Consider the following 5,036-nt stretch of genomic DNA (forward strand, 5'->3'; position numbering starts at 1 on the left):
AAACGAAAATAAATATGATAATGCAAATTTGCAAAAAAAACAGCATATGCATCAAAATAAACTATTTCCAGCAGTGCAATATGAGTCCTAAGCATCCCAGAAACGACACAGAAAGTCATAAAGTCAAACATAACCTTTAAAAACACCAGTGTAGGCTCATGAGGCCCTGATGGTAAAAAATTACATTTCCGCGAAAATGACGTCACTTCTGGTTTTGGGCAGGTCATGGCGGACATGCGATAGTTCACGCTGCCGTCTATTCCAACGTAGGAAGTGTTACGAACAGCTGATCGGATTGGCAAAGCGTGTTTCTAGAATATTACGTTTTTGTTGCTGCAAGTGCTTTTCATGCAGGTTTTGCAAATCTATATGTGGAAGGAAACTGTGACCTAGGACAAGCTGATGGCATAAGATGTAAGTACAACTTCTCTGGTTTCATATGCAAAAAATTATTGCGCTAGCTTACGTGGTTGCAGTTCTGCCGGGATTTAAAAGTAGTTGCGCAAAACGGAGCGTGCCTGCTCTCACCGGTTTTAAAGGGTTAATGAATCGTTCAAACCACAAAACAGGATACATTTAACATTATTAAAAACTAATAGTTTTCTGATAACACAAGTTAGAAATTGACCTTGATGCATTAATAATCCAAACGCCAAAGAACACATACTTGTTTAATTAACCCAATAGAAAGAGAAGTTTGATGAAAAGAAGCTGAAAACCGTGCAAACTTGTCAAACCCAGGGAGTCAAGGACTGGCAAGTTATAGTGAAATTGACAGATTAATGAATATTTGCAGGAATCTACCCACCAGTGTGCTATGTAAAAAGTGAAGGGCGTGATAGCAGCAGCAGCAAGACTCAAGGACAAATCAGAACAAGCGCCAGTGACAACAGATATTATATTTATTAAATCAGACACAGCATGGACTGAGTAATTGTACTGGAAGTGAGTTGCAAAGCAGATTGCAGAGGTGCAGTAATGGCTCATTGTTTACCTTTGTTTTCCCTTGAGTTTCAACCAAAATGACTTGGTTAAGTTTGAGTTAATATAAACCTGTTTACAATTGCCCACTTCTTTTAACCCTTTAAAACCTGAACCATGAAATAACTGCCAGAAATCTTGAATTTTTTAATAATGGAGTGTTTGTCGAACCTTTAATCTGCATAAATGAGTTTAATTTTGACACATTTGTTACATAAGCCATATTTTTACAATTTAGTCATTAAAATTTGTCATGTAATTTTTATCATTTTCTGAGGGTAAAAAAAAGTCACGCTGATGGTGTAGAAGTCTCTAAAACTCACAAAAACACATATATCAAATACGATACTCTTTAAAGGGTTAAAAATGTACCTGGGTGTCCTTATCTGCCACAGTTATACTTTTGTACTTTTTTGTGTATTTTTGTTTGTTTTGTTTTTAAATTTAGAATGTTTTAGTATTGTGCTTGTGTGTTTTAGCCATGTGACACGACAGAGAAACTTCTATTTGGCCACTGAATTTACCAACTGTTGGTGAGTGAACAGAGCTAAAGGACTTGAATAGAGCTAATAGTGTTTGAAATTTCACCCAAAGGATTCACTTTGGGTGAAATCACTGGGTCCAAGGTATTTATAGGTAACTAAAACTAAACTAATGATTATAACTAGACGTGAAAAAACATTTTAGGCAACTAAAAAAAATAAAACTGAAAAATAAAAACTAGGCTTTAAAAATAAATAAACAATATACTAAAATACAACTATAGAGCAAATAACCTAATTTCTGTCATGGTCCTGGGTCGGTGACCCAGCGCTTTGAGTTTATGATTATTATTTTCTAGTTTATTATGATTTTGTATTAGTTCTTGGGGTTTGTTTGTCGTGTTTATTTTCCCTACCTGTGTCTCCCTCTGTGCTATGTACAGGGGCCCGTTCTTCGTACGTCGCTTACTACATCCAAGATCAAATGACACATCGAAGATCAAATCATCGCGCTACCCGTGAGCTCGCTAATCCGGTTCTCCGAACACACCTGCTGTTGACGATTAGTACAGCTGGATGAAGTAATGTGAGATCACTGGGTGTCGTAAAAGGGGCTACGCATCGAGAGTAGAAACATTGATCGGCAACCCTCTGATTGGTCGGCGAAAATGTCGAAGGAGCGCGCTCGGTATTTTTCGGCAGCAGAGCAAGAACTCTTGACTGAGGGATTTCAGGAGTTTCAGAGTTTAATTAAAACGCAAGGGAATACTGCAAAGGCTGCAAAAGCAAGGAGAGAGGGCTGGCAGAAAGTTGCTGACAAATTAAACTCGTAAGTAATTTAATAATAATAATAATAATGGAGTGGATTGATATAGCGCTTTTCAAGGCACCCAAAGCGCTTTACAATGCCACTATTCAGTCACTCTCACATTCACACACTGGTGGAAACAGCTACGGTTGTAGCCACAGCTGCCCTGGGGCAGACTGACAGAAGCGAGGCTGCCCTCTGGCCAACACCAGTAGGCGGTAGGGTAAATTTATCATATCACACTATATTATCCAATATTATATTACATTATATTATATTATATTATATCCCCTTTCACATTAGAGCCACAACAGGACCCACTAGAACATGGGAACAAGTAAAAGTGAAATATAAGAATATTCTACAGAATGGTAATATTTATCACTTATATTGCTTTTAGTCTCTTGAAAAGAGACCCTGAAATAAGCTGTTAGTTTGTTCATAACAGCAACCAAGAAAAGGGCAGAGCACAAAAAAGACAGGTGGTGGTCCTGCATCCCCTCGTCAACAAGTTGGTTAAGTGAATAATACCCTCACGGGAATATCGATATCTCTCAATGAGCACACTGTCGCGCTGAGCTAAAGGATCCTGTCTGTCCCGCAATATACGCTGAATTCTGAGGACTCTCCTTATCAATCTTGCACCTTCCGCAATGGGTGGCTCGCGTATACGGACAGGACATGGCTGCGACAGGCTTCCCAAATCCACCTTCGCTTTTATAGCCGTGGTCTCTCATCTTGATTACACAATTACTGCAATTACTACTCTGAAATATGAATTACATCTGTAATAATCACATACATGTAATAGAATGTTAATAGTACATTTCCCTTTTTTAGGAAATGACCTGTATGTATCTGTGTGAAATCAATAAATGGATCAGGTGCTGCATTATCTTTAGTTACATTGATGTTATTTATTTATGGTGAAACAGTGGTGGAATATCGCTGTTGCTTTCGTATAAATGAAGCGGACATACCTGCGTGGCCGCGATCTAATCCTGTTTACATAAAGTAAACCTGCTCCCGAGCAGGTTTACGCTTACGGCTCTGTTGCTATGGCAGCAAGTCCCGGATGAGCTTCGGGGAACCGAACGATCCAAGATCACGCGAAATCGTCAACAATCTAATCCAGCTAACCTACTTAGCGAGGTACGAAGAACGGGCCCCAGGTCCCTGAGTTTTGTGTTGTAAAACAGTCTGTGTGTTTCCTGTTTTACTTTGTAGGTCTGTGTCTCGTTATGCCCATTAGTTCCAGCTTTGTCCCCTCCTGTGTGCAATTTCCTGATTACCTGGTGTGTGTATTTATAGTTGGTGTCTGCCTGTGCTTCTCGTCGCGTTGTCTGTGTTTCTCTGTGAATCTCCCGTGTAGTCTACATTATTCCATGTTTCTTCGTGTCTCTCTGCTCCTCGCTCCATGTCCTCCATTTTGTATTAGTTTTCCCAGTTTAGGTTTATGTTCGGTTCTGCCCACACCTTGGTTTTGTGCACTGTAAATAAAACCCACTTGCACCTCCGCCATTGTCTGCTATTGGATCCTCCTTACTCACCCTCCACATGACTGCCGCCCCAGCCGTGACAATTTCTAATATCTGTTAATTTTATTTTGTCTACAAGACTGAGTCAGTTGCTTTCAAAAACTTCAGAGTTTTTAATTGTACTGATTTGTACTGAAATCTTGCCTCTGACATGTCCTCCATACTAAAATTATAAACGAACTATATAATAATAAACTAACTAAAACTACAGTGGTTAGCACTCTTGTCTTCGAAATTGACTTTTAACTCCATTAAATTTAATAAATTCTGTTTACACCGCTAGATGAGCCCACAAAAGACATTTCCAGACGTCACCTGATGAAAGTTATAGAACAGCGGTCCCCAACCCCCAGACCACGGACCGGTACCGGTCCGTGAGTCGTTTGGTACCAGGCCACGAGAGTTGAGGGTCGGGTGTGAAATGTATGGTTTTCAGGGTTGTTATCGGTTTTTAGCGTTATTTTGTTATCGTTTTTATCATTAACTCTGTTTTCCTGGGTCTTTTCATGTGTGTTATGAATAAATCTTCTTTTTTTTCGGTACCGGTACTAGTTTTATTTTGTTGTATTTATCAGCGACAATTTAAAGGCCGGTCCGTGAAAATATTGTCGGGCATAAACCGGTCTGTGGCGCAAAAAAGGTTGGGGACCGCTGTTATAGAACATAAACTGGACGAGGTGGAAAAACAGTTATACACAAGACGATGCTGTACAGTTTGTGAAAGAATTTTTATTGTTTTTGGGCAAATATAAAGCTAAAGACAATGCGGTCGAGAGTGATTTTTCCCACCTTTCAGACGAAAGAGACAAGTATGACGAGCTGCAGGAAGAAATTTGTGCAATAGGGCAGAAACTCAAGATGGCAGATGCTGCCCCGAGCCTCGGACAGAACCTGGCGTCTTCTAAAGTACCGGAGGTGACTATTCGCAGGGAGTTTCGCATCTGTGGCCAAATAGGAGAGGGAGGGCAGCGTGATCGGCTGTCCTATACCAACCTGCTGCATCAGATGGAAAATGGACTCCGCAAAGGCCACAGTGAGTCAGAAGTTAATGAAGCAGTGATAAGAGCTATCAATCTGGGTCTCAAACTGCGTGATATGCTTGAAATAAAGATTGATTTGACACTCACACAGTTAAAGACAATATTGAAAGGACATTACAGAGAAGAGGACACATCTGATTTGTACCAAAAACTGATAAATATTTCCCAAGATCCAAAAGAGTCAGCT

The sequence above is a fragment of the Maylandia zebra genome, linkage group LG2 (genome assembly GCF_041146795.1).
Source record: "Maylandia zebra isolate NMK-2024a linkage group LG2, Mzebra_GT3a, whole genome shotgun sequence".
NCBI lineage: Eukaryota > Metazoa > Chordata > Actinopteri > Cichliformes > Cichlidae > Maylandia > Maylandia zebra.